Below are 14,356 nucleotides of genomic sequence, written 5' to 3' on the forward strand. Positions count from 1 at the left end.
TGGCCAAAAAGTTCAATTTTGGTTTCATCTGACCAGAGCACCTTCTTCCACATGTTTGGTGTGTCTCCCAGGTGGCTTGTGGCAAACTTTAAACGAGACTTTTTATGGATATCTTTGAGAAATGGCTTTCTTCTTGCCACTCTTCCATAAAGGCCAGATTTGTGCAGTGTACGACTGATTGTTGTCCTATGGACAGACTCTCCCACCTCAGCTGTAGATCTCTGCAGTTCATCCAGAGTGATCATGGGCCTCTTGGCTGCATCTCTTATCAGTTTTCTCCTTGTTTGAGAAGAAAATTTGGAAGGACGGCCGGGTCTTGGTAGATTTGCAGTGGTCTGATGCTCCTTCCATTTCAATATGATGGCTTGCACAGTGCTCCTTGAGATGTTTAAAGCTTGGGAAATCTTTTTGTATTCAAATCCGGCTTTAAACTTCTCCACAACAGTATCTCGGACCTGCCTGGTGTGTTCCTTGGTTTTCATAATGCTCTCTGCACTTTAAACAGAACCCTGAGACTATCACAGAGCAGGTGCATTTATACGGAGACTTGATTACACACAGGTGGATTCTATTTATCATCATCGGTCATTTAGAACAACATTGGATCATTCAGTGATCCTCACTGAACTTCTGGAGTGAGTTTGCTGCACTGAAAGTAAAGGGGCCGAATAATATTGCACGCCCCACTTTTCAGTTTTTTATTTGTTAAAAAAGTTTAAATTATCCAATAAATGTTGTTCCACTTCACGATTGTGTCCCACTTGTTGTTGATTCTTGACAAAAAAATTAAATTTCATATCTTTATGTTTGAAGCCTGAAATGTGGCGAAAGGTTGCAAGGTTCAAGGGGGCCGAATACTTTTGCAAGGCACTGTATATATATATATATATATATATATATGTGTGTGTGTATATATAGATATGTGTGTGTGTGTGTGTGTGTGTGTGTATATTAGGGCTGTCAAAATTATCGCGTTAACGGGCATTAATTAATTTTTTAAATTAATCACGTTAAAATATTTGACGCAATTAACGCACAAATACCCTGCTCAAAGAGATTACAATGACAGCACAGTGAAACGTGTACTTGTGTTTTTCGGAGTTTTGGCTCCCTCTGCTGGCGCTAGGGTGCGACTGATTTTATAGCCTTCAGCAACCATGAGATTTGTGTAAGTAATTATTGACATCAACAATGGCGGGCTACTAGTTTATTTTTTGATTGAAAATTTTACACATTTTATTAAAACGAAAACATGAAGAGGGGTTTTAATATAAAATTTCTATAACTTGTACTAACAGTTATCTTTTAAGAACTACAAGTCTTTCTATCCATGGATCGCTTTAACAGAATGTTAATAATGTTAATGCCATCTTGTTGATTTATTGTTATAATAAACAAATACAGTCATTATGTACCGTATGTTGAATGGATATATCCATCTTGTGTCTTATCTTTCCATTCCAACAATAATTTACAGAAAAATATGGCATATTTTATAGATGGTTTGAATTGCGATTAATTGCGATTAATTAATTTTTAAGCTGTAATTAACACGATTAAAATTTTTAATCGTTTGACAGCCTAACATATATATATATATTAGGGGTGTCAAACGATTAAAATTTTTAATCGAGTTAATTAAGTACTTGTATATATACTTGTATAAGTACTTGTAGTTCTTAAAAGAAAAATGTTAGTACAAGTTATAAAAATTTTATATTAAAACCCCTCCTAATTTTTTCGTTTTAATAAAATTTGTAAAATTTTCAATCAAAAAATAAACTAGTAGCCTGCCATTGTTGATGTCAATAATTACACAATGCTCATGGGTGCTTAAGCCCATAAAAATCAGTCGCACCCAAGCGCCAGCAGAGGGCGACAAAACTCCAAAAAACACAAGTAACAAGTTGGCATTGCACTGTGCTGTCATTTTAATCTGTTTGAGCGGGGCATGTGCGTTAATTGCGTCAAATATTTTAACGTGATTAATTTAAAAAATTAATTACCGCCCGTTAACGCGATAATTTTGACAGCCCTAATATATATATATATGTATATATATATGTATATATATATATATATATATATATATATATATATATATATACAGTATATGGTGGAAAACACAGACAAGACTGACAAGACTGAAAAAGCAGTTTCTGCTCTTGCACTCTTTAAAAGAAACTGCTGTATTTGAAGCCAAAAGAACTGTTGTGTTTGATAGAGCAATATGTCTGTATGCTGCCATAGCAGATTCATGGCGCATTAAGCCCCCGAACTATTTTTAATTTGTCCCTTTTACCCTTGAAACCGCCGTTTACAGATGTCGCGCAACCGCTTTTGTTTCAACCCAGCCATAAAAAGAAGGTAATTAATTATATTTGTTATTCAATATGTCATTTTTAGTTTAGAATCATTAATTGATGTGTAATATTTCGTTAAAAAAAAAAACTACTTTAAAAAAATTATTCACTCGCATATTTTAAACTTTTAAACGAATTACAATGAAAAAAATGGCGTCTGTAAAAAGTCACGGATATCTACCTCATAACTATCGATTAATAGTATTTTTTTATGACTGTGGCGTTTTCCCTACAAAGAAGTCATTTCCAGACCGATGGATTGGAAGGGATGGGCCAATTCCTTGGCCGCCGCGTTCACCAGATATCACTCCCCTGGACTTCTTTCTTTGGGGCTATGTTAAAGACATCATATATCGAACAAAGATAAGGGACATTACTGACCGTAAGCGAAGGATTACTGATGCCACTGCCACAATTGATGAGGCTGTGCTCCAGCGAATATGGCAAGAAATCGAGTACCGTCTTGATGTGCTTCGTGGAACTAATGGTGCCCATGTAGAAGTGTATTGAAAGAGGTAAAAAAAAAAAAAAAGACTTCAATAAACGCTGAATACAATAGAACAAATCTGAATAAAATATCTAATCAATTGCATTTTTAATAAATTTTTTAAACGGTAATGAGGCTTTATGGACACCCTGTATTAAATAATAACAGATCATATAGATGACATTGTGCTGAGGGAAAAAAAAAACATTGTTTAAAACAATTTCAGACATTTTAAGAAGTTACTCATAATTTTACTCATCACTCATTCTTTTCACCGAATACTTTTTACTTGTACTTGTGTAAATTTTTGGATGACTACTTTGACTTTTACTTGAGTAATATACTTTTCAAGTAATGCTAATCTTACTTGAGTAAAATGTTTGACTACTCTACCCACCTCTGGTGGTTGTAGAAAATAACTTTTGTTGTTGTAGCAAGAATTGGGTTAACTTTATAAATGTCCACTCAAGGACACATTTTAAACCAGTAAAAGTTGGATGTCAAAAACTGTAAGCTAAATGGATTTAAAAAAAAACAAAAAAACAAAACAAAGGTCCACATACACACGCAAGCACACAGATTTTATGCAGGGAGGGGCATGGTTGTCAAAGGGGTGTTCTGGGGGGTCAAGGGGTGTGTGTCATTGTTTGCGTTGGGTGATTGCGCGTGCTGCCACCCGGCAGCTGTTGCACATTTTATAACACATGATCCAATAGAGGTGATGGTGGCTGTCTTATGACACAATAGCAAGCCCTAAAAAACTTTTGTTTTTGGGGGGAAAAAAAAAAAAAGTTATAATAATAATTAAAAAGTGACACTCATACACCATGCAGCAAAAGGTTCTTGATTTACCTTCATTGATATTGGTATTATCAGGAGTGAAAGTGAAAGGGCCAGAACGGTCAGGAATGCAGTTCCGGTATAAGATTCAGGGCTGGAATGCTGTTCTGGTACACGGTGCTTTGATTAAAAAAATATGACGGCAACTGTCAAAACGCTATGTAAAAAAAAAAAAAAAAAATGCTAAGCTGCCACACATGCATTTCATCTCCAAGGAGAAAACCATCTACCAACATCAGATTTACATACACAAGTGTTAACAACAAGCATAATAAAGTGCTTGTGTTGCGTAATCCGTTTCCACCAATATTTATTATTTATTTTATTCCACAGACGGCATGGAGGTTTTCCCAGCTGCTGCAGTTATCTGAGTCTGAAGATGATGAGTCACGTCAATGTGCGAATGCAAAGTAAAACGCCTGGACTCATTTATCCGTTCAATTGGCTGACATACTGACATGTGATCAGCAGAGATAGTTAGCTCTGGTTGGTTCAAATGTGCATGTTTTCTGGAACAGCAAAAAAAAAAAAAGTTTGTTGAATGGATGCGAAAAAAACGGCAATGCAAAAGAAAATGGTTGAAATCTTTAAGAGCAAGGAAAGAGTTGAGGAGGCTTATTTATCATATTTAGTTTTATTTGCTCTGATGGGGAGGTTCAGAACATCTTAGCTGTCAATGTGCACTTTGGATTTATATTTGTTCATTTATGTTAGACTACTTATTCATTTCCTTATGATTGAAAAAAGTCAATGTGTGTGCGATCTTCAAAATACAGTGCCTTGCAAAAGTATTCGGCCCCCTTGAATCTTGCAACCTTTCACCACATTTCAGGCTTCAAACATAAAGATATGAAATTTAATTTTTTTGTCAAGAATCAACAACAAGTGGGACACAATCGTGAAGTGGAACAACATTTATTGGATAATTTAAACTTTTTTAACAAATAAAAAACTGAAAAGTGGGGCGTGCAATATTATTCGGCCCCTTTACTTTCAGTGCAGCAAACTCACTCCAGAAGTTCAGTGAGGATCTCTGAATGATCCAATGTTGTCCTAAATGACCGATGATGATAAATAGAATCCACCTGTGTGTAATCAAGTCTCCGTATAAATGCACCTGCTCTGTGATAGTCTCAGGGTTCTGTTTAAAGTGCAGAGAGCATTATGAAAACCAGGGAACACACCAGGCAGGTCCGAGATACTGTTGTGGAGAAGTTTAAAGCCGGATTTGGATACAAAAAGATTTCCCAAGCTTTAAACATCTCAAGGAGCACTGTGCAAGCAATCATATTGAAATGGAAGGAGCATCAGACCACTGCAAATCTACCAAGACCCGGCCGTCCTTCCAAACTTTCTTCTCAAACAAGGAGAAAACTGATCAGAGATGCAGCCAAGAGGCCCATGATCACTCTGGATGAACTGCAGAGATCTACAGCTGAGGTGGGAGAGTCTGTCCATAGGACAACAATCAGTCGTACACTGCACAAATCTGGCCTTTATGGAAGAGTGGCAAGAAGAAAGCCATTTCTCAAAGATATCCATAAAAAGTCTCGTTTAAAGTTTGCCACAAGCCACCTGGGAGACACACCAAACATTGTGGAAGAAGGTGCTCTGGTCAGATGAAACCAAAATTTAACTTTTTGGCCACAACGCAAAACGATATGTTTGGCGTAAAAGCAACACAGCTCATCACCCTGAACACATCATCCCCACTGTCAAACATGGTGGTGGCAGCATCATGGTTTGGGCCTGCTTTTCTTCAGCAGGGACAGGGAAGATGGTTAAAATTGACGGGAAGATGGATGCAGCCAAATACAGGAACATTCTGGAAGAAAACCTGTTGGTATCTGCACAAGACCTGAGACTGTGACGGAGATTTATCTTCCAACAGGACAATGATCCAAAACATAAAGCCAAATCTACAATGGAATGGTTCAAAAATAAACGTATCCAGGTGTTAGAATGGCCAAGTCAAAGTCCAGACCTGAATCCAATCGAGAATCTGTGGAAAGAGCTGAAGACTGCTGTTCACAAACACTCTCCATCCAACCTCACTGAGCTCGAGCTGTTTTGCAAGGAAGAATGGGCAAGAATGTCAGTCTCTCGATGTACAAAACTGATAGAAACATACCCCAAGCGACTTGCAGCTGTAATTGGAGCAAAAGGTGGCGCTACAAAGTATTAACGCAAGGGGGCCGAATAATATTGCACGCCCCACTTTTCAGTTTTTTATTTGTTAAAAAAGTTTAAATTATCCAATAAATTTTGTTCCACTTCACGATTGTGTCCCACTTGTTGTTGATTCTTGACAAAAAATTAAGATTTTATATCTTTATGTTTGAAGCCTGAAATGTGGCGAAAGGTTGCAAGGTTCAAGGGGGCCGAATACTTTTGCAAGGCACTGTATATTCCATTTCACTCTGCATAATATAAGTCAATTGTACTTATTTTTCTGAATGTGCGTATGTTACTTATATCTTTATTATTTAAAAAAAGAAAAAAAGAAAGCAAAAGTAAATGTTTACATTAACTTCCATTTTAATATACATCCTATGTAATATACATCTTAAGTAGTTAAAATTGAGATTTGGCATTTAGTATGTGAGGAAATGTGGGAAAATAAAAAATAGGAGATGGAGGTTGGTTGGGGTTATTGCTGTTTTTGTGAACTTTTATTTTGCAAATCATTGAAAAAATACAATTTTGAATGAAAATCCGTTTTTGTATGTGTTACAGAAATAACTGTGCTAAAACAGTTTTCTTTGCATTTCACTAGTTTTCAATTTTAATATACATCCTATGTTCTTAAGTAGTTAAAATTGAGATTTGGCATTTAGTGTTTATCACTAGTAGACGTCCAATCCAATTGAACTGGGACTCCCACTTCAAATGGATTGAACGTCTATGGCCGTCAGTGGCAGCCAATGCCAGGCAATGACGTAATTTGGGCCATTTAAGGTCATTTACCTGTTGATCTTCAGTTACTTCCTGTTGATTTTGGGGTATTTTATGGGTCACTTTCTGTTTATTTTGAGTTACAGAACAGGAAGTGACCTGGGAATCACCCAAATAAATAGGCAGTGACTCAAACTCAATAGGAAATGGCCTGTAAATGCCCTAAAATGAACAGCAAGTGACTGTAAATGCCCCGAAAATCGGACCGAATGACTGTGAATGCTCTGGCTTTGAATGAACGAATGTTCCCAGTCTAAATGGATTGGGCGTCGAGCACCGTCAGTGGCAGCCTTAGAGTTAACTGAGACACTATTATGGTGGAAGATTTTGGTAGGAACTTGATGGTTCTTTTTTTTAATTTTTATTTTTATTTTTTTTTTAACATTGACACGTTTTAAAACGATATCTCAATTCTTGACAGGAGCATATCGATAACCTTTTGGGATACAAAGTATCACAATATATCACCATTTCCATATTTTGTCACACCCCTTCTCATAATTGTGACCCCCCCAGAGATAATGTTCAAAATAGTGAACACACAGGTTAATTGAACTTTCTGCCATTTAATCTCCTACGACCCCCCCTACGACCATCTAATTGTTCCGCCTCTCAATATACAGTAAATTACTGGCATTGGACAAATATTGAGGTGATATAATCTATATATAGTGACTAAACTATGATTTGGACTAATCTTGAGATATGAACGACAATTTAGATGCGGGTGTCTTTACGTTCGAGTTTTTTGATAAATCATTTGGCATATTTTCTTTTGGTCCTGAGATACAGATAAAACAACACTTCAGACCCTTGCCTATAGATGGCAACAGCAGAGTGAACAACATTCTCATTCGTTTTCGTGCAGAACAAGGATGGAAAGTTTTAAGCATTCGAAAACCAAAAAGGAATAAGGGATTTTTGATCAATTTGATCTATTTCATCAACATAGTAACCCTCAAGGGCTGAACACTTCCTCCAATGGCGCTGAAGCACTTTTATCCCAGTGTAGAAGATCTTTTTTTTTCGGGGCTAAGAAACCCCTCAAAGGCAGCTATGTCATCATCATCACTGGCAAAATGGCAACCAGACAAGGCTTTTTTTCATTTGGGGGAAAAGGCAGAAGTCAAAGGGGGCCAAGTCAGGCGAATAAGGTGGATGGTGAACAAATTCGAATCCGCAATTGTGAATTGTTGCCATGGAAGCCACTGAGGTGTAGGCTGCACGAAACAATGCAAAAATTTCTGTTTTCTGTTTTCATTTTTCATTGAACCCTTGCGTATTCAAAAATCTGCAAAAAATATAAGAAGCATATTAGGGATGATGTCAATCGATCGGGTCCGATCACGTCATTTTCAAAGTATATATCAATTGGTAGCAGTACGCACAGTCATGGTTCCACTTCATGGATTTGGCCATGGCTACAGTATCATTTACTGAAAGCTCAACAAATACACTAGATGGCAATATTTAGTCACAATATACAAAGTCACAAGTCTTTCTATCCGTGGATCCGTCTCACAGAAAGAATGTTAATAATGTAAATGCCATCTTGAGGATTTATTGTCATAATAAACAAATACAGTACTTATGTACTTTGTCCGAGTTTTATTCATTTTTTTCTTAATGCATTGCCAAAATGTATATGATCGGGAAAAATTATCGGGAATGATTGGAATTGAATCGGGAGCAAAAAAAAAGCAATCGGATCGGGAAATATCGGGATCGGCAGATACTCAAACTAAAACGATCGGGATTGGATCAGGAGCAAAAAAACATGATCGGAACAACCCTAAAGCATATTACAATTTAATAATCTGGCAGGAATACTTAAAAAAGATTGAAGGTTTAAAAAAAATCACAGGTTTCGACACATCTTATACATTATGCTTAAAACTTTTCATACACCACTCGTACATTAGTTACAGTCGTATTTTAAGCTCTTCTTTTCCGTGAACAGATACAATGCATTTAGCTTCTTTTCAATAGAGAAATCCGATTTTAAGAAATGAATGCTTTGACTTGACTGGACTGAATTTAACTTGTATCTCAGGGCTGCACTGTAATTGATAATGTGTCCCGATATCAAAAGGACGTGACCCTGAAATGTCTCCAAATCAACAGGAAGTGAGCCCGCATTGCCCCGAAATCAACAGGAAGTGGCCGCGATATACCTCAAAATACACAGGAAGGGACCTGATAGACCAACCACCACAGCAAAGCTACCATGGCAATTTCTCCAGAATGTGCATTTTCTAGTTCATAATGTAAACCTAATTTTCAATTCTTAAAGAAACTGTATGGCGTTTGTCATATTTTGTTTGTCACCTCCGCCTTCAAATGTAACTGCAACTCGTTCATGGCGCACATACTTGTACGTGCATGAACATAAAGCAACGAGCATTTAGCCCATCAAATCAGCACTAGAAGCGTAAAAGCAGTTAGTAGCAAGTCTTAAGTGAGTTAGAAAAGTGTTTTTGCCAAGCGTAAACTAGGAGGAGGACTGCTGCTGCAGGGAAGCACGTGGACATAAACAGGCGCGTATTCGCCCAGGGTGGTCGACCTGAACCTTCTCTATTGAAGGTAAGAAAAAAGGCTTTTTGGGGCTGTCTCAGATAAATGTATACTCAGCAGGGGATTGATGGAGCATGCATGGAATAGAAAAGTGTTTTAAATGAAATCCCGTATTGTCCCTTTAAACAGAAAGTAGTCTGTTGATGATGAAAAAGAAAAGACTGGAGCTGTTGGTGTTTTTATTCTAGTCTCTTTCTGCAAAAACAGGTTTTGCGTGTTGGTAACTTACTGGACAGAATGTAAACTTGAAAAATAAAGACAGTGACTTTTATCGTACCATATGATGATCCATTTACGCAATTTTACCGTTATAACTCGCCCCCCCGAGGGCAACCCGAAGCAAGATGTGACTGGCGATGAAAACAAGTTTGACACCCGTGTTCTCCTCTTCCCAGTAGTGGTGGCATATGTCCAAGAACCCCCCCTGCCCGCCCCTCATCTTTCCCTTCAACCACTGCACTTGAGCTTGAATGCGTCCAGCAGCTGCCCGGACTCTGGGCTCCAGACCCAAGGAAGGACGCAAAGGGGGGGCTGCCCAGATCTTAATGAGATGCGCAGTGTCAATGGCCACTCTCTGAAGAGGACAAGAAGAAAAAAGACTGTTCCCTCTCTCTCTCTTTCACTCTGTCTGTTTTTCGGTGCCCCCCGTCCTGCCCTCCTCCCCAGCTGGCGAGGGGCTTTGTGAGGCGCCAGATGATACCCCAGATGCCCCGGCCTTTCAGTCACATTCACCAGCCTCCCTTTGGGTCATGGGGTCACCACCGGGCATCTCAATGGGTCTCCGTGGCAACTGCGGTGGTGCCGGGTGGCTCCGGGAGAAAGTGGCAGAGGCTTTTTGTGGAGCCCCAGCATTCTAAGAAGAGGTGTTACCCAACGTCAAAATCATCGGGGGCCTCACTTGCTGTTTGAATGCAAGTAAACATGACAGAGAAGGAAGAGAATTGGGATTTTGGAGGAAAACAGTTCTTCTCCACATTGTTCTGCTTTTATTTTTATTTAAGGTTTTTGTATGTTCTTCTCGAATAAAGTTATTTGTTTTATAAAAGAGACATGATTTTTTTTTTTTTAAATTAAGGACTTTTTTTATTATGGTATTTTATATTATTTTTAAGTTTAAAAATACTATTTTGACAATCGATTAGTATTTTTAGAGGAAAAGTTTCATTTCTTTCAAAAGAGAAAAGAAAGTGAGATTTTTTAAGGGTATAACATTATTTTAATTGCTAGTTTTACTCTACTGACAAGGCATACAGGGACATTTGTCATCTCCCCCCCAAAATAACACTGTTGTTTGAAGGGAAAAAAAACTGTAGACTTAAAGTCATATTTTTACAAAATACTCTTTCTTCATCAAGATAACAATGCTGCAACTATTTAAAAAAAAAAAAAAAGTTTTATGTTAAAAGAATGAAATTATAGTGTATGGGTTGAAAATGACTGTATTTTTTCATGTAGCATGTAATAGCACAATATCAAAGTTTTACTTTTTCAAGAATAGTCCCGTAACAATCAAGAAAATCCTTTTTGGACAATAACGCCATATTTCTAAGCATAAAATATATAGTCGCGTTAGAAAATTCTTTGTTGTTGTTGTTGTTAATAGACCTGTGATGTACACATCACAGGGATTTTCCCATTTTTCAATGGAGGGGGGAAAAAAACCCTACAACAGTCATCCATTATATTACCATTCCATTCCTAATTTGTATCGTGTTGAGCTGGAGCCAATACCAGCCGCCTTTGGGCCAGAGGCACTGGTACGGCTCGGCCTTATCATATCAGCACTGGCCATCAGCTCTTTGTTTGACTGAAGCAACACCAGGAAGACGCCAGATCGCTCCTTTGTCTTCATTGCTTACTGTGCTGCATTTTGTCTTGCTATTGTATTGATTACTGCTCCTAATTGTGCTCTTGATGCGCTCCTTGTTTTTCTTTTTATCTTCTGTTCCGATGTTTGCTTGAACTTTGTTGATTGTTTTTTCTTTCTATTACTTTGCCAGCATTATTTAATTCATATTCACTCATTATTGCCGTCAACGACAGTAAATGTGTGAAAGAGTGAGTTATTGCATCGTTGATGTCTGCACTGGGGTCAAACCGGTCACCTAATGTTACAAAAGTCATTGTATGCTGTAGAATAGAAAGCAGATCCATTCGTCAATCAAATGGACCATTTCTGACTTTGCTGTTTGAACTTTATTGATAACTAATTGGAGGAAGCCCAGAATGCTACATTGTAATCACCCACAACAAATAAAATGAAATCAGCCAATCAGATGTTGCGTAAGCAAATTTTTTTGTGTAGCACAGCCCAACACAAGGTAATTCAAAGTGCTTTACATCACATAAAAATACAAAACCAAATAAAATGATACATAAAAATCTCATTAAATCATCATATCCATTGAAAGCAAATAATAAAAAATTTAAAAAATTTGCAGTTTGAGCACAACTCAGAGCTTCAGGTGAATGCTTACTCACCCTGCTTGGTTCTTGTTCTTGAAACTAGACTGAAAATAGACTGGTTCAGACGAACTTAGGTGCTTTTTAGGGGTCAAACAAATCAAGCATGTATTTTGGTCCAAGTCCATGAAGTCTTTTATAGACCAGCAGTAGTATTTTATAGCCTACAATTGACTCATAGGAAGCCAGTGTAACGATTTCATTACCAGTGTAATATGGTCCTATTTCCTTGTATTTGTAAGGAGTTGGGCAGCAACATTTTGTATTAGCTGCAGCTTCCTGTTTGATTTTTGTTGTTGTTAAAACCTGTTAATATACCATTACAATAGTCCAATCTACAAAAAAACGAATACGCAGATAGGTTTTTTTCTGAAGGAGATTGTACCTTTTCTCATAGGCACCGTCTAACTGTTTGCATTATTCTAACACACTTAATATAATCAATCAGGGAATAGAATTGTTTCTCATATTTACCGTTTGATTGTATTACTCTAACACACTCAGTATGAAATAAATGGCTCTTATACCATAGTTTAAGGAAAACAAGCAGAATACAGAGCGTAAGGGATAAACAACACCTTCTTATCACGGAAGTCCAGCGCGTGTGTCAAACAACTGACTGAGCAAGACTGACGCACCGACTCTCGCAATCAGTTCTCCCGGACACTCCAGAACAAATGGCAGGAACCTCTGTCCCAACCCAAGGAACACCGGAGAATGCCCGATATTCAACTGATAACACGACTGACAAGACTCCAAGAGCCCCTTTCACGCTGAGGTGGAAAAATCCACAACCCTCGTTGCCCGGACAACAGTAACTCCCGAATCCTCCTGTCCATTCTACAAACAGACAATAATCCTAAACACACCCTTCTTCCTTCCCACATCCCTCCTCACGAGAGCCTAAAAAAGACTGAATGTTTAACTAAGCATGGTCATTTTTCTCAGAAAACTCTTTAAAGGGTATGACAACACCTGGGGAAATGCTAATATTCCATCATTTATCCATCAACGCATGGCTTTTGAATTCATATCATGCCACTTCGTGTAATTAAACACATCGCAACACCAAGAAAATGATAGAAATGAGGTCGATTGTCAAGCTAAAACGACCCGCCCCCGAGATGCCGGAAATCTAGCATATTATGTGCGTGACGTCACTGTAAGGAAACAACCGGCTCAGTGCTTAGTACTGAATAGCGGCGATGATGGCGGACAATTTTGTTTCTAGTTGCAGCGACGAATCTGACGTAACGAACATTCTTCTAATGGTGACGAGGAGAGTTATGAACCTTTCTTTGGTGTTTTGGGTTATCAATTTGAGCCCAAACGAAAGCCAATGCAGCCTAATGAAAGGATCATTGAGGGGAGCAATCACACTGACGAAACACCGGCGGCAACAGAAACACCAAATGGTTTGTTTTGCATTTCTTTTTGTGAAGCTGATACACCGTTACCGCAAAATAAAGTAATGTATAGAATAATTATCATCTAATGTGCTATCATCGGTTCTCGCTCTGCCAACCGACAGAAATATGAATGGGATTAGAGGATTTGTTCTATATATTTTACGAGCGATAATTTATACATGTGTCCAGTCCTATATCCAATGCGTGATATGTTTTTTATTATAAAAGAGTACTCACTCTGGCCATTTCCCTCCTTTGCTTTGCCTGGGGTGGTGGGGTGGTCTCATCAGAGCCAGTCATCGTCCTCTTTCTTGTTATCTCGGGAGATTTAGGTGGCTGCGCGTGTAGGTGGGCACCGCATCAGCTTTCAGCAGCAATTTCTTAGCAAAACCTGATTTCATTTGTCCATAGTTCGTATAGCTTTCAGGTGTAAAACGCGCACCACACAAAACCGTGCCGGAGGCTGGGTCTGCAAAATTAGCCCTCTTAGCACTGACGAACTTTACTCATTGTCTGCGTAGTCCAGCTCTTTTTCTCGCGTTCCGGAACTCATGGGTACTACATTGCGACAAATGGCTATTTGTAAACCACATAGCATGACAGGTTTGAACCATTTTAGCGATTTTTCGATAGAACACGAACGCAACTCTCTCGTCGATAAACAACGATGGCAGCTGCCTCGACCTCTTGTTTCCTTGTTATGACGTCTCCGCCCCATTCGGCTGTTTCCGGAATACTTTCAGAAATGTTCGTAATTTTCGATCTATTTTCGATAATTGCTCATGAATGCGATTTATTTTTTTGTTAACTTTATTGATATTTGTTATCTTGCCACATAACGGTTCTATTGATATCTCACGGCCCCTTAGTGTTTTCATACCCTTTAAACCTTTCAAAATTAAGTCAGTACAAAAGGTTAAGACTAAGGTGAATGCATGGAGTTTGGCCTTCTGGCCGGATAGCCAGGATCCCACCAGCCCGGGCTGTTGGAGCTGCACCAGTGCAATTCCGGCGGTCTGGCTAGAAGTTTAGATTCCTTCAGTATATATATATATATATATATATATATATATATATATATATATATATATATATATATATATATATATATATATATATATATATACATATACATATACATATATATATATATATATGTATATATATGGCGGAAAACACTCAGGTGACTTGAAGTCCCACTCAGAGACCCACAATTTGGACAAATTTCAAAACGGTCCGATATGCATGTGTGATACATCATTGGA

Source organism: Corythoichthys intestinalis, chromosome 3 (assembly GCF_030265065.1).
Source record: "Corythoichthys intestinalis isolate RoL2023-P3 chromosome 3, ASM3026506v1, whole genome shotgun sequence".
NCBI classification, from domain to species: Eukaryota; Metazoa; Chordata; class Actinopteri; order Syngnathiformes; family Syngnathidae; genus Corythoichthys; species Corythoichthys intestinalis.